Source organism: Pocillopora verrucosa, chromosome 1 (genome assembly GCF_036669915.1).
Source record: "Pocillopora verrucosa isolate sample1 chromosome 1, ASM3666991v2, whole genome shotgun sequence".
Taxonomy (NCBI): domain Eukaryota; kingdom Metazoa; phylum Cnidaria; class Anthozoa; order Scleractinia; family Pocilloporidae; genus Pocillopora; species Pocillopora verrucosa.
In genome coordinates, this window is record NC_089312.1 from 30,182,875 (window position 1) to 30,207,463 (window position 24,589).

Here is a 24,589-nt window from a genome sequence, read left to right on the forward strand (position 1 = left end):
TCTCTGTAGTTAAAATAGGGTCAATGATAATTTTTTGTTGGATGAATTAACTGTTGTGCTATCAATTAATAAGGCCTCTGTCAAAGTGAAACAGGTATTATATCATTTTATTATATTCTACAAACAATTTCACACCTAGAGAAGAGAAATTTATAATCTGTGAGTCGTTGGTGTGAAAGTTTGCTATCAACTCAAATCATCCAGATCGAAGGCGTGTCTTAGAAATTCTCGACGGAATAAAAGGAAAGTGTTAAATTTGTAGAGCTCAACTGTTTTCACCAGTAAAAAAGTTTCATATACCTGCCTTAGTTTTGCGTTTAGATGAAAAAACAAACAGTTAAGTGGAATGATGAATAAATGTATGGGAATGTCTGAATGTATTTATCTGGCGATCGGAGAAGCTTGGTCTTTTGTCAGTATTGCCCTCATGGGTGAAGATCGTCCTTGAATTGGGCGACCCCGGCATGAGGGTTTTGTTTCTACTCCTGTAAGTACAAATGAATCTTGAATTATTTTCTCTTGTGGCTTATGGATAAATCAGCTTTTACCAAGGGCTTTTATTTCGTGATTTTATGACTCAGTGTAGATTTAGTGTGAGTGATGTTAGATTAACCTGTTAAAAGATATGTAGGTTTAATAGGAGCAGCTCTGTGGCTGTCGATCTCAGACCGTGTCACATTTTTCCTTTTTTTGTGAGCCCAAATTTTTAATATGAAAGATATAATACTGTTCATTGCTGGTTATGGTGTCCGGTTATGTTGGGGAGCGTTTTGAGATTTAATTTTTACTTTTATGATAAGTTCAACTTAGGGTCGGATTTTAATCTTACGCTGTAAACACAGAACTTTTCGTGATTTGAACCATTCCGAGGGACAGGTTAGTGACTTTTCTGCTTACGAAACCCATCAATATATAAAAAATAGGAAAAAACTTGACTATTCTAGTGATACGATTGAATTTTTCTCGTTGAGCATCTTACATTCAAACCACTTAAGAGATCAAGTGATTATCATACGATGATTGGGAAATGATTTGCCATTTATATTTTAACAAATTTGTGATATATGCATATATATCATATTGTTATTTTCATTATCACAAAATTTACCTTTTTTAAATTATAGCGGACTGTTACTCACAAATTTAGGTGTTTTAATTTGTCATTTTCAAGTAATTAATGTTAGTGATAAAAACTTCTATCGAAGGTTAAAATTAATCGCTATTCTTAAGTACAAAAAAACTGAAATTGCTACAGCAGTGGGTTCGAATTGCTTACGTACAAGAACTTGTCTTTTAACACATGCTACTATTTAATTGGACGAGGTGTTAGCGTTACATAAACTGAATTCATAAATAGTTTACCCGTAGATTTGTCAACTACAGGTGCTTTTAAACATGTACCCGTAGAGAACTCGACCTCAAGATCACCTTGACGTGATCAGAATTTGTAAATCTTGATCATTTTATTAATGCTGTTTAATATAAACCAAACAGGTGAGTAGTGCTTTTAGCGCGCGCTGATTGGCTGGTTGGGAAGTGATCAGCAAGTTCTATTCACCTCCAAGCAGCAAACGAGACAAAATCGCGCATAACAATTTAATTTTCGACAATTTTTTGGTATATTGACAGAAATTAAGTAATTTTTTCAGTTTCTGTGTGGAACATACTGAATCAATTATTCACCTCAGTATCGGCGAAAGTGATGGATATATACCTCGACGCTTAGCGGCTCGGTAAATATCCAACACAAGTCACCTCCACTTGGGTGAATAATTGTAGAATAGGTAGAGGATGGCAAAAAAAGTGATGCAAGGCAAGTCATAAACTTACTAATCTTGCTCATGATCACATTGCGAATATCAAGGCAGTGACTATCAAACAGGTTTTATTCGTAAAATAGACGAAATGGCGGGACAAATGATCACGATATCCCAATATAATAAAAATAGCAACTGGTACCATTTTAAAAATATAAACTTGTTAACTGGTGTAGAGCTACATAACGCGAGTCACGGAAAGTTTGTCTTTTTAGTCAAAAAGAGATTAATAGGAATTTGTGGCTACTTTGAATTTGTTAGTGCAGCCTTCCTTGCTCACCACAAAATTATTGAATTATTGATCTTAATCTCTACCCCATCAACACCCACTGAAACTATCCTACGATAACACACTCAGAAATCCAAAAACTCCAGATAAATTAACTCTCTTATGACTTGGCTCCGTGATGCCTAACACAATCTGTCTGCCATTTTGCCATTTCCATAAGGTGTATGTGAGGACTTTGAGAAAACCTTCAAACGACATTTGTATCATATAAAAAACAATTTTTGATCAAAGTGAATAACTAAACCTAAATCATGAGTCCACTTTTGATTATTTTCACAGTAGTGGGGGATAAATTTTCAGAAGGAAGTTCTGAGTCTATGACAACGAATACGCAGAGTTCACAAATTTTGGTTACTAATTCATTCAGTACTAAATGTTGTCAATGCTTTGGCAACGAAGTATTTAAAAAACCATTTAATTTTTATTGCAACTATGTAGAAAGAAACTTTCATTTATAGCACTGACCGAATTTTGAGATTCACCCCTTTGAATCCGCAGAGAGACTAGCATCTAATTCTCCTTATAATATATCTCCTGAATCAAACATTAAGGTCACGACAGTAAAGGAAATACTCTCTTGTTAATGAAGCTCTTGATTTTTAACCAAATTCTCCACTGTCAGCACCTTAGGAAATGTAGAGAGAACAGTATGGAAAATATGCATACTCATGTTAGGTTGTAAAGGGTAAAGAGTAACCTCGCCATTAAGAAATTTGTCTTTAATTCTACCCAGAAAGACTCCAGTTTGAATCTTGCTCAGCAAACCCACACAATTGCCATTGACATTTCACAGACTTGCTCCTCTTTTTTCCATATCTTTGCGATCTGATTAAACACTCGGAAGTTACACAAAACGGTATTTTTGACTCAAATAATTATGTTTACATATCAAGTCCAAAGAAGCAGCTGTGGTTTTGCGTTTCGACTAGGTTGTGGAATTCTTTTTTTAAAGAAAGTGCATTTTAAGGCAATTTTCGAACGGTTAGGTTACTGGAATCTCTTAAAGCGGTTATAATTGAATTCTTGTATTCATATTTTTACTGGCGGAAGTGAAAATGAAAACTTTCTGGAGCTGACATCACTCATAAGGTTTCAAGATAAATTTCCAAACTTGTTGAACCTCTTTTAATGTAAAGGAGAGGTGCCTTTTAGCACCGATGCTGTGACAGTAACATTTGTGTTTACTTTCCTGAAAAGAAAATTCTCCTGTGAGCTTTTTCTGATGATAATCAAATTATTTTTCAGTTATGGAGTGGTCTTTGTTAGGAGTGATATTCGCTCAGCTGCACATTCTTCCGATGGAAAAGATTCTGACTTTGAAAGTCACCATTCAGTCCGAGTTAAAAGGACTTTACCAGAGGACATCATAAAGCAAAATGGAATACAACAGAACAACGGTTAGTTGGTTGGTCTGTGTTGAAATTAATTTTTTTAACAGCGTCATTTTTCTCGCCCGCACCTTAAACTAACAGGTTTACTTCTTAAAATGCGTCTTTTTAGAGTCAGAAGAACCCATGCATGATGCAGTGACCAATGCTACCCAGGCTGATGCAGGTATTTTTTTATGCATTTCTCATATCATTTGTCAGTTATCAGAGATTTCTATGGTTTAACGTTTGTGTAACTGGATGTAACTGACACATTATGACACCAAGTAATATGCTGTGACTAAACTTGTTCATTAAGCTGTGCAGATAGGATCTCGTTATGTTGTTTGTATCAGTCCATTGTACTTGAAAAAGTCGAGGACAGTTGTTAAGTGAATGAATAGGCAAACAAGTTTCAAAAAAGTAAAAAAAAAGGAAGAAACGAAGAATGAAGAAACGAAAAAGGGAATCCCAAAAGTAAGAATAAAAGAAAGCCTCAGCTTATAGTTGGCAGTTTGAGATAAACGTGAAATACGTTAAAAGTTACTGAGAGTGAGTAATGTCAATTATATTCCTTTCGAGATACGGTGAAGTATTTTTTAAGGGAACCCTACAGTAGGGCTCCTTATTTGTTTGACGAAGTTTACACTTGACACTTCATATTTAACTTTCTTTTAGCTTCTACCAAGCGGTTTACAGTAAACACTCGCTTTGGAAGACTGCGTCTTAGAGGTAAGTAACTCACCTTAGGCGTTTTGAAAGCCAGAAAATTTTGAACGGGGCCAAAATGGCTACGAAATATGTGCTTTTAGGGCTATATTTTGGAAAAAGTGTTCAGTACATTTCTAATGAGGATTGTTATGTCTTGTAGGCCTTGGACGTAAGCCCAGACTGTCCCACATCTGCTTCAGTAAACGTGAGTTAAATATTTAAATCTCGTCTCTAACCTGACGTCAGGCATAGCTGACAAAGGCATAGCTGAGTGCTCACACTTGATTCCCACCCCAGTTCCTCAAAGAATTGGAACTATTTTTAAGATGTTGAAACATGTGTGGCGTAAGACTGCAAAACAGTTCATGAACCTCAATTTTCGTCGAAAGACGTGTAGTACTCAACCGACTTTGAGCTTTCAAAAGGTCGAAATACCACGCCATGATATTAACATTTTCTTACTTTTGGTCTGTAGATTGGAGACGACACGTGAATTTAGTGAACGTTTGTCTAACTATTCGAGGTTAGTTACAAAGTAGACCTGCTGTTGCAATTGCTTTGTCGAGGTTTATATTATGACAATGAAAAAGACACGTCCGATGTATATCTTTAGAAAGAATATGCTTATGTGTAAACAAGGCACTAAACAATCAACTTATAACTGAATTAACATAATTTAAATTAATTCCCACAGCTCGACGAAGACGACGTTTGCGAGGGTTGCGAGGTAGGCCTATCTTTGGCGAAAAAGTTTTCTGTTATCACTGTTTACATAGGTCGTTAGATCTTGCACATCGCTCACTAGAACAAGTTCTTTTTGCCTGTGTCAAAACGTATTAAATGTGGCCCCTTATTCCTACATGGTTCTATCAGAAATGTCTAGTATCATTTGACTTACAACATTGTATGTGGTTAGTACATTGTTGATAGGAAAGAACATTCGAAGCAGAAACCTAAATGATACTTGACTACTATTCACCGAAAGCCGTAAAGCTCGAACCGATAGCCACCGTCACTTAGATGAATAATTGTTTTGATATACACCAAAATAGTGAGATAATAAGCACATAGAGCTGATTTTAATTCATTTATTCTTGCAACGACCATGATGTTTTCGGGCGCAAATCATGCGCGAGTTGCTCGCGGAGGGGAATTGCAAAGGACATTCGGAGTTTGAGTGGCCAGTGAGAGCGCGCCTTTAACGCTATCCGCTGTTTTAGTATATACTAAATTCATTATTCTTTGACTTCGTATCCAGGATGGCGCCGAAAAAAAATTCTTTTCAAAGGGCGTTACCGTATAGTGCGACGATGGAAGAGACTTTGGAGAGTTCGTGTTGGAAAACGCTGGCTCCGTGTTCGTCGAACAGGAAGATATCAAATTTATGTTATCAACAGGTGGTCGACATTGATACGACGTCGTGGTCGGTGGTACGTCAAATACAAAGGTGTCTTTCACACTATTATTCGGCAAGGTATGCGTTGGTACGTTAGGTATCGTCGGAAACTTTACCGTCTCCGAAGAAAACCGACTACTTGGCGAATACGTTTTGGCCGAAGATGGTGCCGCCTGAAACGACGTAAAAGAAAGTTTTTTATGTTGTATGGAAAGCGGTGGCGACCTATTCGTTCCCACTTCAAATGGCGCATCACTTATCATGGTAGACCCATCACGGTCAAGAGGAAAGGAAATCGTTTCCAACCGAGGTATGGCGGTCGAAAGCTCAAGTGGCGTCGTGGATATCGGCGTAAGTTTGTCAAAAAAATTTGGATCAGAAGAAATAGAGTAACTTACAAAAAATTATTATGTGATCCTCAAAAGTGGCACCTTTTAATCGTTACATCTATCTTTGTATATATCTATGTATCTATCTATCATCTTTCTATCTATGTATCTATCTATCTATCCATCTATCTGTCTGTCTATCTGTCTATTGGTCTACCTACCTACCTATCTATCTATCTATCTATCTATCTGTCTGTCTGTCTATTGGTCTACCTATCTATCTATCTATCTATCTATCTATCTATCTGTCTGTCTGTCTATTGGTCTACCTACCTACCTATCTATCTATCTATCTATCTATCTATCTGTCTGTCTGTCTATTGGTCTACCTATCTATCTATCTATCTATCTATCTGTCTGTCTGTCTGTCTGTCTGTCTGTCGATCTATCTATCTATCTATCTATCTATCTGTCTGTCTGTCTGTCTGTCGATCTATCTATCTATCTATCTATCTGTCTGTCTGTCTATTGGTCTACCTATCTATCTATCTATCTATCTGTCTGTCTGTCTATTGGTCTACCTACCTACCTATCTATCTATCTATCTATCTATCTGTCTGTCTGTCTATTGGTCTACCTATCTATCTATCTATCTATCTATCTGTCTGTCTGTCTGTCTGTCGATTTATCTATCTATCTGTCTGTCTGTCTGTCTGTCGATCTATCTATCTAAAATGGTTGTACTATTCAGCTGATTATACAACTCTATTCTTAATTATTTTCTGTATGCACTGCTAAGGTTGAAAATAACTTACAAACCGCACGCAGTCTTCAAAAGAATTGTTTCTTAACTTTCATGGGCTTTTTTTCCACAGGAAGACCAGTCCGACGGCGACGAAGATACAAAGGAAGACGTGAGTGTAACCCTGTGAAGTTAGAGCATAAGTAGTCTCATTATGATCAATTTCAACGGTCCATCGTAAAGTAATGTTATGTTATGTTTTTTTTTCTATAACGGAATAAATGAATAATTAAACATCAGATTCATAACTGTATGTTATCTCAAAAGTTCAGGTTTGGCCAAATTATTTCTAACTCCAGCATACTGTTTTGGAGCCTTAATTACCTTCCTGGTCAGAAATCTTTTATTTTCCTCAGCTGAGTCACGCTATTCCACGGCGTAACAAAAACGCTCTAGTAAGTGATTACGTGAATAAGACTTTCGGCCAAATTTAGTGAAAATCGAAATATTTCGACTTCATAACAAGCTGCGCGATGCTCCTTGGTGACACAGCCCACAGCTATTGGGCAAACACCCCAGTTTAATTAAATGAATTCTTCTTATTATTCAAAATTGTTTTTCTAAAACGTGAAGGTGGGAGACGAAACCGCAGGAGAAACCGAAGGAGAAGATACCAAAGGAAACGAAGGCGAAGGAGACGAAGAAACAGGAGGAGAAGACGACGGCAAAGGCGAAGAAGAAGACGTAAGATTAACAAATAGATTCAGTGTTATCATGCGTCTGTTCAATATATAGTAAGAACGAAAAAGTTGCACATGAGGCGCAGCCGTGTGTGTCGTGTGTCGATCAATTCCAAGCGTCAACATCCCCCCTTCCCCGTATTAAACAATAAAACACGTTTATTCCGCTGTAAAAAGACTTGACAGTTTCAGTTGAAATTCCTTTCACCGCTCAGACAATTTTCAAACTCCTCACCCCCCCCCCGAACGGTTTATAGTCAAATGCCCGTGGTTTGCCTAGGGGAGATGAAGCTTCGAAATGATCGGTGCATCATCACTGATGGTCTTAAGTAAAAGACCCATTTATAAAAATAACCTGATTTCTATTTATTAAAACCACGGTCCCAGTTAGCCTTTGTTTACTGAAATTTCCTTGGTGTTTAGGAAGGAAGCGTAAAAACTCTCTCGTAGGAAATAAAAGATACCTTTTTTCCAAATATGATGCAACACATTCATAAGAAAATAGGAGCAAGAATGGCGCAGTGGTGAGAGTGCTCACGTCCCACCACTGTGGCCTGGGTTCGTTTCCCGAGATTGGTGTCAGATGTAGGTTAAGTTTTTCGCTGATTGGTTCTCGTCTGTTCCGAAAGTTTTTCTCCAGGTCCTCCGGTTTTCCTCCCTCCACAAAAACCAGCATTCTATATTCCAATTCATCTTGGAAACCGTGGACAAGAAGAGCCAACTCCTGGATTGCCCACTGCTAAATCCCATTAATTTGTTATTTTTTTTTTAAAATAAAATTACATTTTTCCTAAAACTCTTTCTCGTCGTCTTGCAGGTCGACGACGACGCCGAAGACGAAGGCGGAGAAGGAGACGAAGAAGGAGACGTTATAAAAGTAAGTTAACCTGTGTAGCTGTGACGAACCAAAGACTTAGTTCTCCATCACCTTAAAGAGGGTGTCAATGGAGTGATGGTCTTTACGACCGACGGTTAAAACTTTGGCCAATTTTACGACTGACAATCAATTCCTTCCGTTGCGATTATGTGTAAAATTTTTACAGCAAACTTTTTTTTTCACACGACATATGGTTCAAAATTGTCAATTTTCGAGACCTAACAACTGGTTAACCCCAGCCTGGTTAACCTCGAAGAGAACCTGTCTGGCTGATAATTTTTTTCAAATCAAGACATGTATTTACCGCGAACTTTCCTATGAACCCCCTCCCTAATGAGAAGTTTTCTCTGATAATATCTCGTTTAATGAGCTCCCGTCCTCTTGAAATTGTTTTCTTCTTTTATACTTGCATTAGAATGCCTTGATTAGTCTCCGTTTTGATTTTTTGGGGTTTTCAAACTAATGTACACGGCGGTCAATAAAGCCGGCGGACAAAAAGAAGAAAAGTAAGGACTCGTACATTGGCTCTTATTAGTGAGATTTTAATGACCTCCTCTCCCCTCTTAAAAGCCTGAATCCAATACATAAAGTCCCTGTCTCCCCCACTCACGGGGACCCAATGGAGCTAGTTTACGGTATTCACTATACTGTTGTAAATTTTCGAAGTCAACATTATATGACATTAATTTTTCTCGTGATCATTTTTATTACTCTCTTTAGGATTTACTTACGTGAGTGTTATCAGTCAAGGTTTCGAAGACCGAAAGTACGGTCCTAAGCGTGGTCCTGTGTTGGGTGGTCGTTCTCGCGCTTACATCAAGGTGAACGGTGTCGAAAAGTCTCTCGGCCGACGTGGTATTAATGTTGTGGTTATTAGCAAGAGAACAGGTGAACTTTTATAGCGTATACTAATAACTGTTGTATGGTTTTCTGTTTTTCTCGGCCCTTGTTTGTTGCAGTTACTTTATTTGTTGGTGATAATCAGAGCTTTGTATTTGCTTTCATTGGCTTCGAAAAAATAACTACCTGTACCGAGACGCCGAAATTACTTGAGAAGCCAAAGTACTCAATAAGCATCATAACGAGTTGCTCCGACTCTGTTTTTCTCTTGATAATAACTACGGTTGACTGTGGAATTATGACGAATTTTATCTTACAGCGTTTACGTGAAAAAAGTTGTGAATTGAACTGAAGTTGTTTGGTAGAGGGTTATTAGTGCCTAAGCCGTTATGACTTCACCCAATAGTTTACTGTTAATTCATCTGTCAAATGTTTTAGTCTCTCTCAGCTTCTAGGCTTTGGAAAACTTTCTTTGATTTGATAAAGTATTCGTTGAATATTATCAATAAAATGAAAAAGGAACTGACACTCAGCACCATGTGATGATTTGTTATATACGCTTTTATTTCATTAGGTCGCACCTTGCGGAGAGTTTCCTTTGACACTCATGGAAATGTTAACCATGCTAAACGTTTTTACAACTATATCAAAAAGATCCCATATGGGTATGTAAAACCTTCCATACATTGTTACGAAACAAAATGAATAAATAATTATATTGCAATATTGTGTTTCTAAAGCCCTTCTACAGTCCACTGCCCCCGTCCCCCTCCCCACTGCTTGTAGTCTTGTGCGAGGTGCTGGCATTATATATAAAGTAAATCATAGGAATCATTATGAAGAGGTCCCAGATAGCTGAGCTTATTCCACATTATCCTGATTTTAATTATTTTGTAGGAGTGTCGTTGCGGTTTCCGTTCAAGATGAAGCGTTTAGGTATGGAAAACGATACCTCAATGTCTTAAAGAAAATTGGCGCAAGTGGGAGAAACTTTAGGTTTGGCTACAGGGGTAGTTACGCCCTCATAGGGTACAAAGGCCGTCGCCGATGGTGGATCAGAGAGGCAAGCCGTCGGAAAAAGAGAGGACCCAGTGCAGTGTATGCGCGTATCCCTAAAACGAGAAGTAAGAAATATAATTGGTGCATTTATTAGCGAACCGCAAAATATTTTGCTCTAAATTGCATCTTTTCCCAGCCAATGAGAAATCTTTACTGTAACACAACAACCGTTCAAACTTCAAGGCCTGGTTAAAGAAACATTAACATTAGAGGAAAATGAGAAACAACTTTTGCAACTTTTTGCAAACCAGCTCAGCACTGAATCAATTAACTATTTGTACAGACTAACAAATCATGTATTTTAGCTACTGAATTTTGCGATTTCAAAATGGATGTAATAAATTGGCAATTGAACTGAATGGAGTGCAATTTCGGCCTGAAATCGTACTTGTGATTTCAAATCAAACTTGCACCGCGCGCTCGTTCGATTTTAAAACCACTCGTATGGAGTACCTTCTATAACATCACCATACACACCTGAAAAGAGTTCAATCTCGATTAATTTCAATCTGACTTCTGTAAGTGCACGTATATCAGTTCCCCCTCTGCATTAATCAAGCATTTTACCTATTAAACATGGATTACTCTTTATCTCAAAAGGACGAGGATATGGAAGGCGATTTAGAAGACGTATGTATCAGTTTTTCTGCCAGTAACGTTGAAAACTTTAAATTTCACTCTAGCTTATTAAAGTTAATTTGGATGTCATCAAAAAAATAGCAAATACAGAGAAGATCCCATAAACAAACTTTACTATCGTACACTTGTGCCTCTGCTTAACGGATGATGTAAACACAAATAGCATTCACACATTGTCATCAAGGGATATTTGCCATAGACACAATTTCAATATTGGATTCACTGCTACTGTCCACAAGAAATGTTCTTCGCTATCTGGTTTCAGCCATAGCTAGTGCCAACCTCCTCTCTTTTCTGGCACGGATCGTCTTTATCTATCTTTATCTATCTTATATTTAAGATGACACTAAAAAATTTCTTCTGCCAGTGGAGATTTAGTCTCCTTCGGTATTTACGGTTTAAAGGTCATTAAAACATTAATTTTGTGATTTTAGCACGAAGAGTTATCAAATACCATGGACGGCGCTGTGTGGTTAGGAGAAGAAGGAGATATGTTGTTCGCTTGGGCCGAAAGAAGAAGATCATTCGACGATTTTTACGTAAAATAAGAATCAAGTTGTTACGAAAATACAGGAAGATAAAGCGCATCAGTGGCCGTTGGAGGGTGCGTATAAAGCGACGTTGGTGTAGGCTGCGAAAACGCCGTAGGGGCTGGTTTTATCGTTTGCGGAGACGTTGGAAGAAAATAAGACGCGTTAGACTGACCTGTCGTATAAGAGGTCGACGACGCAGGGTTCGACGCCGACGAAGGAGATGGCTTGTTCGAGTCAAAAGACGCTGGAGACGTTGCAAGCGTCGCGTCACGAGATACATCAGGTATCGAAAGAAGAGAGTCATCGTGCGGAGAGGTAGAGGAGGGTACCGTGTACAACTGAGAAACGGCAAATATGGAAAAACAAGGAGGTTCAGAACTATTTACCGCCGTAAGTATTGAATTGAGAAAGACCGGAATTTAGGGTGAAGGGGAGGGGTAAATAGTCACGAGGTAAGCTATTGACGCTTGAAGGTTGCAAAGAATGCACGCACATAATTTGCTTATGTGCCTCACCTGAGTGATGTTTGCACGTTGCAAGCTAGCATATAATTGACTATCTCTTGTTCTTTAATACAGGCAAACGACGCTATCCGATCAGACGAATACCTCGAAGTAGGTTTTGTAAAATTTGCCTTTTTCATTTGATGTTGTTCTGACTGGCAAAGCCCCGAAATATCCTCTCATTCGCGAAAACACCGTCTTTCTCAAAGGAATAGCATTCTCATCAGTTATGCTATGTCATAAATTTCTTCATCAAGAGCACTTAATTCCATTCAGAGAGGAGTGAATCTATAGGAAAATTTGCTTTTAGTAAAAAAGCTATTCCGATTTTAAAAGGCTATCTATATTTCCAGCTGCGGACAAGATTTGCTAACTATAAGGATGTTAGAAAAGCGTGATATTTTAAAAAATGTATAATCGAGGCCTTTTCGTTTTGTTTTACAGAAAGATTATATATTTCTGTTGAAAGTCAAGGCTTTGTTGATAAAAAAAGGGGACGCACATTGTACGGACGCTCGCGGGCCTACATTAAAGTCAATGGAAGAGATTACTCTCGACACAAGCGGGGTTTTAATGTTGTTGTTATCAACTACAAAACTGGTGAGGACGTGTATTTTTACAATTATGAAGAATATTTTAAGTCCAATAGTGATAGTTATGATGTACATTGTTCACGTTACAGATTGGAAGGTTAATTTCTCTTTACTTTTCATTTACGGCATGTGGGCGCGAAATGCCAAACTGTGGGCAGTGCCTAGCAACAAGTAGCTTTAGCGAAAAAAAACAAAAGTTGGCCAAAAACTGCATTTATTTTAACCGCCATGGCCCCGCGCGCATTTCACTTTAAAATCCCTGTGTGAGCGCCGTTTGCGATGGTGTGAGCCGGGCTTAACATTCCCGTATGGCCCCCCGAGCTTTGAGCTTCGAGCAGAAAGAATTCTTGTTGATTGAGTAATGTCGGGCCGAACGGGTAAATGATATGCAATACCTTTATTAACGCCCCCTAATTCTTACTTACATCTGTAGTAATCCATTGCTACAATTGATAGTCGCACTGGAAGATGCCATAATAGAAGTGATCGCTAAACAGAAATAGTTTGCAGTACAGGCGTTATATTTAGGAGCATAATTAAGGATAACAAATAAATAATGGGCAGAGTTGTCAAATCTAATTTCGATAATAGTGGAGAGAATGACGGCCCTTTACTCTCGTGTATCAACCACCGTCACATAGAGAAATTTTCCGTTCTCCCCAATCTTCCGATGTTTTGAGGATCCGAGAAGGCAGCTACTCAGATTCCACAGAGGTACCAAGCGTTTTCCTGGAAGTAAAGATACAAAGCGCCTTAATCTGGGCTTAGAAAAAACCAATTGCGGAATTCATGCATTATTGATAATTTTGTCATTATATTGTAAAGGACGTATCGAGGCAAGGCGATCTTTTGACACTCATGGCAGCAGGAAAGCAGCAAGGAGATTCAAGCACTTTATTTACAGAATCAGGCGTGGGTAAGTTCATTTTAACCTCTGTCCTTATATTGATATACACGGAGGCACAAATTTGCTCAAGGTCAAGGGCACAGGTTTTTCATACAGATAGACCGGTAAATAACTTATTCAGTTTTTTCTGCTGGTTTGCTTAGCCGCGAATGGCGAGGAAAACAATTGCGGACCGTTGTCAATATTGTAAAAGCCTGACCGTGAAAAAAGAACGATTGTGAAATAAATTTTCATGCTTTCATAATTTATGTTCTATAATGTTGCATCGCCGCGGCTTGCAATAGAACGTAGTAACTGGTGTTTTTGTCTTGTTGTAAGGACTTTAAGCCCCGCGCACACTAGAGCTATCAGCTGAGCTGAGCGTCACTCGTGGCTGTTGGCGTAAGCTGTTTCCTCAAGTGTGCGGTGTCATGTTCTGCGATTTTTGTCACGCGTGCCATGAGCTCAGAATATTCAACATGTTGAATATTTTCGTGCACGAGTGAACATTGACTCACAGTGTGCGCGCGTTTTGAGCTATCAGCTCAGGAATCAATGCGAACGCGCATGCGTCCTTGCCATGTTTTATTGAAGTCAAGATGGCAAAGCAAAGCAAAACCTCTTCATCCTCCGACGAGCTTGAATCTAGATTTTCACCGACATCGGCCATCTTGACTTCAATAAAACATGGCAAGGACGCATGCGCGTTCGCATTGATTCTTGAGTGTGCGCCGGGCTTTACATGCGTATATATTTGCAGTAACATTTTAAAATTATGATTTAAATATTGTGTCTGATTATACTGTACGGGGTAAGACGAGTTTGAATTTGATATCACGATCTCAAACAACTTTTTTGTCATAAACAGGGTTTGGTTTTTACGGCAGCATACCCCCTCTACCCCCTCTTATACTTTCTCTACGTAATCAATTCCCCCCCCCCCTTCCCCCCGCTATCAATAATGGTAATGTTGCGAGTTAAAAAAAGTATTCCATAATACAATGATGGCCTCTCATAATGATTACAGGAGGATTGTTTTAATCGCCATCCAAGATGAAGCGTATCGGTTTGGAAGATATTACAAGTACGTCTTCAGAAGGCTTGGCATCAGCAACACACGCAGAATAAGACTCAGTTTCAGAAGTAGTCTTGCCTTGATCGGTTATGTGGGTCGGCGTAGACCATACTGGCTTAGATATATGAGTCGACCTCAAAGACGAGGCCCAAGTTACGCAAGGATTCGCATCAGAACAAGGGGTACATAAAATAGAAACTAAATAAAAAACTAAATTGTTTCTTAGTGCCTCATTTAAATGTTGATTTTTATGTGGTCTTCACTGAAAGTTAGCTTCTAACTTTTCTCTGTTCTCGTCATAGGTGGAAGACAAAGACCCAGGAGATCAGGAAGTATGTTTATTAAAATTTGATGTTGTGATTGTTAAATCTCCTAAATGTGTCTTCATTTGCGAAAATAACGTTTTGATTACACAAGTACAAATCATCTTAATTGCCTTTTTCATTTGATGTTGTTCTGGCCGGCAAAGCTCCGAAAATATCCTCTCATTCGCGAAAACACCATCTTGCTCAAAGGAATAGAATTCTCATCGGTTTTGCTATGTCATAAATTTCTTCATCAAGAGCACTTAATTCCATTAAGAGAAGAGTGAATCTATAGGAAAATCTTCTTTTAGTAAAAAAGCTATTCCGATTTTAAAGGGCTATCTATCTTTCCAGCTGCGGACAAGATTTGCTAACTATAAGGATGTTAGAAAAGCGTGATATTTTCAAAAATGTATAATTGAGGCCTTTTTCGTTTTATTTTATAGGAAGATTATCCTTTTCTGTTGAAAGTCAAGGCTTTGTTGATAAAAAAAGGGGACGCACATTGTACGGACGCTCGCGGGCCTACATTAAAGTCAATGGAAGAGATTACTCTCTACACAGGCGTGGTTTTAATGTCGTTGTTGTCAACTACAAAACTGGTGAGGACGTGTATTTTTACAGTTATGAAGAATATTTTAAGTCCAATAGTGATAGCTATGATGTACATCGTCCACGTTACAGATTGGAAGCTTAATTTCTCTTTACTTTTCATTTACGGCATGTGGGCGCGAAGGGCCATACTGTGGGCAGTGCTTAGCAACAAGTAGCTTTAGCGAAAAAAAACCAAAGTTGGCCAAAAACTGCATTTATTTTAACCGCCATGGCCCCACGCGCATTTCACTTCAAAATCCCAGTGTGAGCGCCGTTTGCAATGGCGTGAGCCGGGCTTAACATTCCAGTGTGGCCCCCCGAGCTTTGAGCTTTCTTATTGATTGAGTAACGTCGGGCCGAACGGTAAATGATATGTAATACCTTTATCAACGCCCCCTAATTCATACTTACATCTGTAGTAATCCATTGCTTCAATTGATAGTCGCACGGGAAAATGCCATAATAGAAGTGATCGCTAAACAGAAATAGTTTGCAGTACAGGCGTTATATTTAGGAGCATAATTAAGGATAACAAATAAACAATGGGCAGAGTTGTCAAATCTAATTTCGATAATAGTGGATAGGATGACGGCTCTTTAGGCCCCGTCCACACGTATCCGGATAAATTTGAAAACGGATAAATATTTATCCGTTTTCAAATTTATCCGCGTCCACACGTTGCCGTTTGTCAATCGTTTTTGGTGTCCACACGTAAACGCAAAAACGAATTGAAAACGATGACGTCGCCTACTGAGCATGCTCTTTAGAGCAAAACATGTGCCCGCAGTCTCGCGTATCCTGAGCCTGAATCCTCTTGGCTGTGCTCTTGGGCTTCTCAAACTTATCAACAGTTTTCGCATGGCCAGAAATCCGTGACAGCATGGCCGCCACGCACGCGTATCGATGTCGAACTCGGTCTTAGGTTAGAAACGAGTCGCAAAATCACTACAAGGAAAACGGTGTACTTTCAGCTCATTAGTACCGAAACTAGAGCTTGTTTATTCGCCATGTTTTCATTAATGGTCGATCGGCCGAGAGCACGCGTTGGACTAGGTTTTAATTGTTACTTCATCGTTTTCAAACCGTTTACAAATTTATCCGGATAAGGCGTCCACACGGAGACGCTTAGTCAGCGTTTTCAAATTTATCCACGCTGGAGAGCGTTTTCAAATTTATCCGTTTCCGGTGTGTGAAAACACCGTTTACGTGTGGACGGAACCCGTAACCGTATAGATATTTATCCGTTTTCAAATTTATCCGGATACGTATGGACGGGGGCCTTAATCTCGTGTATCAACCACCGTCACATAGAGAAATTTTCCGTTCTCCCCAATCTTCCGATGTTTTTCGGACCCGAGAAGGCAGCTACTCAGTTTCCACAGAGGTACCAAGCGTTTTCCTGAAAGTAAAGATACAAAGCGTGTTAATCTGGGCTTAGAAAAAACCAATTGCGGAATTCATGCATTATTGATATTTTATCATTATATTGTAAAGGACGTATCGAGGCAAGGCGATCTTTTGACACTCATGGCAGCAGGAAAGCAGCAAGGAGATTCAAGCACTTTATTTACACAATCAGGCGTGGGTAAGTTCATTTTAACCTCTGTCCTTATATTGTTATACATGGAGGCACAAATTTGCTCAAGGTCAAGGGCACAGGTTTTTCATACGGATAGACCGGTAAATAACTTATTCAGTTTTTTTGCTGGTTTGTTTAGCCGCGAATGGCGAGGAAAACAATTGCGAACCGTTGTCAATATTGTAAAAAGCCTGACCGTGACAAAAGAACGATTGTGAAATTCATTTTCCTACTTTCATAATTTATGTTCTTTAATGTTGCATCGCCGCGGCTTGCAGTAGAACGGAGTAACTGGTGTTTTTGTCTTGTTGTAAAGGGCTTTACATGCGTCCATATTTGCAGTAACATTTTAAATTATGATTTTAAATATTGTGTCTGATTATACTGTACGGGGCAAGACGGGTTTGAATAAGACACCACGATCTCAAACAGCTTTTTTTTCATAAACAGGGTTTGGTTTTTACGGCAGCATACCCCCTCTACCCCCTCTTATACTTTCTCTACGTATTCAACTCCCCTCCTCCCCCCGCTATCAATAATGGTAATGTTGCGAGCTTAAAAGAAGTATCCCATAATACAATGATGGCCTCTTTAAATGATTACAGGAGGATTGTTTTAATCGCCATCCAAGATGAAGCATATCGGTTTGGAAGATATTACAAGTACGTCTTCGGAAGGCTTCACATCAACACACGCAGAATAAGACTCAGTTTCAGAAGTAGTCTTGCCTTGATCGGTTATGTGGGTCGGCGTAGACCATACTGGCTTAGATATATGAGTCGACCTCAAAGACGAGGCCCAAGTTACGCAAGGATTCGCATCAGAACAAGGGGTACATAAAATAGAAACTAAATAAAAAACTAAATTGTTTCTTAGTGCCTCATTTAAATGTTGATTTTTATGTGGTCTTCACTGAAAGTTAGCTTCTAACTTTTCTCTGTTCTCGTCATAGGTGGAAGACAAAGGCCTAGGGGATCAGGTAATATGCTTATTAAAATTTGATGTTGTGATTGTTAAATCTCCTAAATGTGTCTTCATTTGCGAAAGTAACGCTTTGATTAAAGAAGCACAAATAACCTTAATCATACTTAATCATACGCATACTTTACGAAAATCAATAGAATCTTGCAATTCCACTTTTTAATAGCATTCAGTTTTCTAGTAATAGAGAATTTACTTTGTTTCTTGGATTCTTAGTATCATCATTAAAAAATTAGTTTTCTAATTTTAGCAAGGAGAGTTATCAGATACCATGGACGGCGCTGTGTGGTTAGGAGAAGAAGGAGATATGTTGTTCGCTTGGGCCGAAAGAAGAAGATCATTCGACGATTTTTACGTAAAATAAGAATCAAGTTGTTACGAAAATACAGGAAGATAAAGCGCATCAGTGGCCGTTGGAGGGTGCGTATAAAGCAACGTTGGTGTAGGCTGCGAAAACGCCGTAGGGGCTGGTTTTATCGTTTGCGGAGACGTTGGAAGAAAATAAGACGCGTTAGACTGACCTGTCGTATAAGAGGTCGACGACGCAGGGTTCGACGCCGACGAAGGAGATGGCTTGTTCGAGTCAAAAGACGCTGGAGACGTTGCAAGCGTCGCGTCACGAGATACATCAGGTATCGAAAGAAGAGAGTCATCGTGCGGATAGGTAGAGGAGGGTACCGTGTACAACTGAGAAACGGCAAATATGGAAAAACAAGGAGGTTCAGAATTATTTACCGCCGTAAGTATTAATTGATATTAATTAGTATTGATTACTCATAGAGTTTACAATTTTTTTTTTCGTTTTTTAACCGAAATTTTTGAGTAGTTAGTTTTCTACTTAGACCCTAACTAGTGCTAAAGCGATCGGCACCATTCGATGGAATCAGACCGAACAATTCCCAAAGAGCTAAGCAACCGGAACTTCTACAATCATCCAAATATATAAATGAGCTTTTTTTTCAGTTTGATCACCTGGTGCTTCATATGGAAACTTGGCTTAAGCTGGCTCAATTTGTCATAAACGCATACATCTTTGAGGAAATTTATCCACAGCTGTTCGTTATTTTGTCTAAAAGGAGACACTGAATCTTAAAAAAAAGTGGTTCCCCAAAAATAAATAGCTCTGAACTAGGCTTAGCCAGGGAACGTAATGGCATCATTGTGATTCAGAACCTCTGGACATTGAAGAAATAAACATATTTACAAACATTGCATTTCTTTGGTAGGGTTCTCAGCGTTGGCAAGAAGTCACACCCATAAAGTAATCATGAAAATTACTCTGTTTATTTTACGCTTTACTTTTTTTTCTGGTAGGGTTCATTAGAGTGAGATTAGAAAGTCAAGGTTTTGTTGATAAAAAAAGGGGACGCACATTGCTCGGACGCTCGCGGGCCTACATCAGAGTAAATGGAAGAGATTATTCCCCACACCGGCGTGGTTTTAATGTTGTTCTTGTTAACCGTAGAACTGGTAAGAAAACTGTAGACTTTGAAGTTTCATTTTCTTTTTTTTTCGCATATGTTCCAGCTAATGTGAGTGTATTTCTGTTGTTAACTTTGGGCATTTGGATGTCGAGCGACGTTCTATCGCCAGTGACACTTTTATCTAAATACTCTTCTGAGTTACATGCTGTAAACTCTTAAAATGAAAATCTGAGAGATACGCACTCTGAACAGGAGACTCCAGTGCTCTCGGCTGTATTATAGAGCACTTTTCGCTTGAGTGTCGTCAAACCAAATCATCTGGGTAGTAGAAGCCAATCAAAAGAATTGGAAAAGATTATGAAGAGCAACTGAGATCTCAAATCAAAATCTGATAAACTGCCTCAAGCATGGGAAGAGGCAAGTGACAAGGACGCATTTTTAACGTTTTGAATATGATTTAATTAGATATTTAATTAGATCAACCCTCTTGTATAGAGAGTCTGAAGCCCACTGCGTAAAACCAGTTTAGCTTCCTTTGCACCTGTTATGAAGCTTGTATATCTTCATGGGGGAAAAAAACAAAAACATAACTGAATTTGCAATCTGGTTATGACCAACAGGTCGGGTTTTCCGAAGGCGAAGTTTTGACACCCATGGCAGCCGTTATCAAGCAAAGAAATTCAAGGAGTTTATTTACGGAATCAAAAGCGGGTATGTTGCGTTAACCTAAGTTACCGTTATCGAATTTTCCATAGTTAATATAGTATTTACCTCTGCGAGATAGGAAAGAGTTTCTGGGCCAGACACTCAATAAGTTTTGTTCCATTGCTAACCGCTTATGCTCTGATGTGACATGAATATATTTTTTAACTACTCGGGATATTCTTGACCCTATTTGGAAACCGTGAGATTTAAAGTTTTATTTCTTTTTGTTTGCAATTTCGGGCCATCACTTGGAGCAGGAGTTTCTTACTGTCTATGCTGATGCGATCACAAGGTGCTTTTGGGAACAAATATTTCCAAGAATTTTTCTATCGTTAACTAAGAGAGGTGGTTAAAATAACGAGAAAAAGTTTAAACCAGGAAGAATCAAGTACGAGTCGTGTGGAATCTGAAACTATTTCCTCTATCCCTGGATCCATCCAGCTTATCCTTCTAATTTTTTTCCAGTTATCCCTCACCCTTGAAGATAATTTTTCAAATTCATACCTTAAGTAATAATTCCCAAATGATTCTCAAGAGGGCTTCGTAACATAACGGATCCTACCTGTATTTTATTACCGAGTCTTTTAACTGAATCCTCTGGTCAATATTTCAGCACGATTGTGTTAGTTGCTATCCAAGATGAAGCATATCGGTACGGAAGATATTACAAATACGTCTTGAGAAGGCTTAAAATCCACCCACGCAGAATAAGATTCGGTTTCAGAAGTAGTCTTGCCTTGATCGGTTATGTGGGTCGGCGCAAACCATCTTGGCTTAGATATATGAGTCGACCTCAAAGACGTGGCCCAAGTTCCTTGGTCTCTCGTATTCCACTTGGCCGAGGTATGTTGAAGTTAGAAAGGTCTTTTGAAACAAACGGAATTAAATAATTTTGAAAGGAAAAAACTGCTAAGACACTTAGCTTTTTTAATTACAGCATAACACAGGGAACATGACGTCATAACTGTGCTTATACACTCTTCCCACGATCATAATTTATACAAAAAAGGCCACCTCTAGGGATCGCTGTTCTTTGACTCCATTTCTATATTTTTTGGTAGGGTTAAGATTGTACGTGCATAGTCAAGGTTATGTTGATAAATCCTTACTAATAATCTGAAGGAAGCACAGAAATGTCCAGTGAAATTCCACGTCCTTCCAAACGCTGACGTGTCTTGTGTATTCCTTTAGGTAAACCAGAAAAAGTAGAAGAAAAAAATTATTTGTAATGATGACTTAATCCTTAGTGCGCGCCCCATTCCTGAGTGCGTGCTTATCTGTCATGACAACTTATCTTTTTGGCTTACCCTAATTGTGACTTTTTGATATGTTGAAGTTTCCGGAAGAAAGTACCGAAGAATAATAAGAAGGAAACGACGACGAGTCCGACGAAGAAATCGTCGTAAAAGACGTCGAAGACGGAGATATCGAAGACAAAAAATAAGGAGAAAGAGACGACGACGCAGGAGACGAAAACGTGAGTGTACTCTTTCTTAGGGCGGTCGCAATTTTTTTAAGATGTCACCAATCCATTTTTCAGGAAAGTCGGCGCCCTGATGATTTCACTTTAGAGAGGACGATGTATTTTTCTTGCGCCGCGATGGGTGCGATCTTAAGATCTTTCTCTGAAGTTTATATGATTATCTGCCGTTCCCATTTTCTGTGACATACCGCAGTATTAAGTATAAAATTTAAATTTACTGTAGTATAGCAATGAGAATGCGTCAAATGGGTTCAATTCTTAATCGTAATTTTCGTACCTTTTTGCTTTTAGGGAGGACACTCGTTGTTTATCACGGACGCCGTAAGCCGATAATAAGGAGGCCAATATTAGGGCTGACTTGGAAGAGAAGGGTTAGGCCTCTGCTTCGCTTGACAGTTTACGTCAGGGGCAGGTATAGGCCACTCAAGCGAAGAGGTCGATACTGGTATACATTCATCAGCCCACGATGGGTTAGAGTCATCAGAGGAAAGAGTGTTTGGTATTACCGTTCCCGAAATCGCTGGCTCAAACTCAAACCTGTCAGGCTTTCGGCACGTGTTGGACGCAGGCGATGCAGTATACGACCTCGTGGACGTAAGCTGTACGCTCGCATCGGGAGGCGTTACAAGCGTGTAAAAACGCGATTCATACGCTATGTCCGTTTCAAAGGAAAAAGATTTATAGTCAAGAGAAGAGGGAGGAAGGTTATACTCTTCCGTAAAGGAAGACGGACTCGACCTCTGGCAGTAGTACGTTTCCGTAAGTGAAAGGTTGTTTTTTGGACATACGAAAGAGCTCAATTTACGCATGTGTCGTCTTGATGGTAATTAATATCGTTAAAATTGTTGGTGCTAAGTTAACTATATTTCCGATGTCTAAAACTTTCTTGGAAGAGTTAGGCAATTTTTAGTTGCCGGCTATTTGAGTAAGCTGGAAAGGTTGGGGATAGGTATCGAGAAACTTCTTGTTCACGCAGGTCCCTTTAGTTTTTCAATGAAATCCTTCGCCTGTTAAGTGAATTACATCAGAAATTCTGACTAAAGTTTTTGGAGATCGGAATCGAATGTGTCTTCTTTTGCGCATTTTCCCAATCATGAGGATGCCGTCAAACGCTTAGTTGTTAGAAATCAAGTTCACTAAAAAAAGTTACAACAATCTGCCTTTCGTCGAGGAATCGGATTTTTGATGTAAGGGTCGTTCGATTAAAGATCATCAAAGTGCACTGATTCCAGTAGTTTGTTTGTTCGAGGAAAGTCAAAGGATTCCGAATATTCTCCGTTTTTCTTTCTTTTTTTTTGTTTTTTTTTTGCACCTATCAACACGAGTCTCGCCGCATTAAAAGGAAGCGACTTTGCTGATAGAAACTTTTTGATTATGGCAGGACGTTATAGCCGCAAACTTTTGGTAAGGAGGAGAAGAAGGAGATTGCGCAGAATCAGACGTCGGCGGCGAAGATTGCTCAGAATAATCAGGCGGTACTTCAAACGAAAGCGACGGGGACGAAGAGGTCGTCGAATACAACGTACGTACTTTTATGATCCCAGTGCTATCGTTGATTACCCTCTCTCCAATGAACATCTCCTGAAAAAAAATAATGACTAAACCCTCCCCCTCCCACCCTCCTTCATCGGTTGCGGAGAAAATCAGGAATAATAGCTTTTTCCCTGAAACAAGTCCCTCCACCCCACCGTTACCCATTAATGAAAAGAGGAAAGTTGAAGAAAGAAAAACAGAAAAAAAAGACAAAAAGACAACGACGACGAATTAAACGAAGAAAAAAAAGAAGAGACATTGCCGACAGCGTTGATTCGTTTCTCACTTTAGCGGCACTTCTTGCTTTTGATTGATTTTCTTATTTCGATTATTAAAAAGAAATTCACATTTGGAACAATTTTAGAAGGTTTACCTCTTTTCGTTGTTATGTGTGATCGCCGAACTCTGTGTCGTAGAAGAAATTATCTTTCCTGAGCAACATTAGGGTTAGAAGTCACACTTATTATAAGTAATTATGATGAAAATTACTCAGTTTATTTTACGCTTTAATTATTTTTTGGTAGGGTTCATTAAAGTGAGATTGGAAAGTCAAGGCTTTGTTGATAAAGTAAGGGGACGCAAATTGTACGGACGCTCGCGGGCCTACATCAGAGTAAATGGAAGAGATTACTCTCTACACCGGCGTGGTTTTAATGTTGTTCTTGTCAGCCGTAGAACTGGTAAGAGACAGTAGACTTAGGATGTCATTTCCTTTTTTTGCATATGTCCCAGCTGATGTAACTGTATTTCAGTTGTCAAATTTGCGCATTTGGATGTCAGGCGACGTTCTATTGCCAGTGAAATTTTTTTCTAAATACTCTTCTGAGTGACATGTTTTGAGTTGTCATAATGAAGGCGCCAGTGGTCTCGGCTGTATTGTAGAGTGTTTTTCGCTTGAGTGTCGTCAAACCAAAACCATCTGGGTAGCAGAAGACAATCAAAACAAATGGAAAAAATCATATGCAAAATCAAATTCTAATAAACCGCCTCAAGTGCAGGAAAAGGTAGTCGACAAAGACGCATTTTAAAAGTTTTGAATATGATTTTATTAGATATTTGATCAGATCAATCCTCTTGTTTAGAAAGTCTGAAAGCCCCCTAACTGCGTAAAACCATGGTTTGGATAGACTTCGAGTAAATAACCAGCACTAAGTAATTAAATACTTTACAGCAGTTATATTGTTTTAGTTAAGCTTCCTTTGCACCTGTTATGAAGCTTGTGTATCTTCATGGGAAAAAAAGTTACGTAACTGAATTTGCAATCTGGTTATGACCAACAGGTCGGGTTTTCCGAAGGGTAAGTTTTGACACTCATGGCAGCCGTAATCAAGCAAAGAGATTCAAGAACTTTATTTACAGAATCAGAAGCGGGTATGTTGCGTTAACCTAAGTTACCGTTATCGAATTTCCTACAGTATATATAGTATTTACCTCGGCGAGATAGGAAAAGAGTTTCTGGGCACTCAATAAGTTTTGTTCCATTGCCAACCGCTTGTGCTCTGATGTGACATGAGTCTATTTTTTTAACTGATGGATATTCTTGACCCTATTTGGTAACCGTGAGATTTAAGGTTTTATTTCTTTTTGTT

The 24,589-nt window shown here is 38.9% G+C and overlaps 1 long non-coding RNA gene and 1 pseudogene across 1 annotated transcript; both read left to right on the top strand.

The window, feature by feature from the left end:
- Positions 1-433: 433 nt before the first annotated feature.
- On the top strand, positions 434-16,875 carry LOC131788199 (uncharacterized; annotated as a pseudogene).
- A 5,178-nt stretch (positions 16,876-22,053) lies between these two features.
- LOC136279443 (uncharacterized) lies at positions 22,054-23,647 on the top strand. The gene is made up of 3 exons (XR_010716871.1): positions 22,054-22,226; positions 22,849-22,989; positions 23,525-23,647. It is a non-coding gene; the product is annotated as an uncharacterized lncRNA (long non-coding RNA).
- Positions 23,648-24,589: the final 942 nt, after the last annotated feature.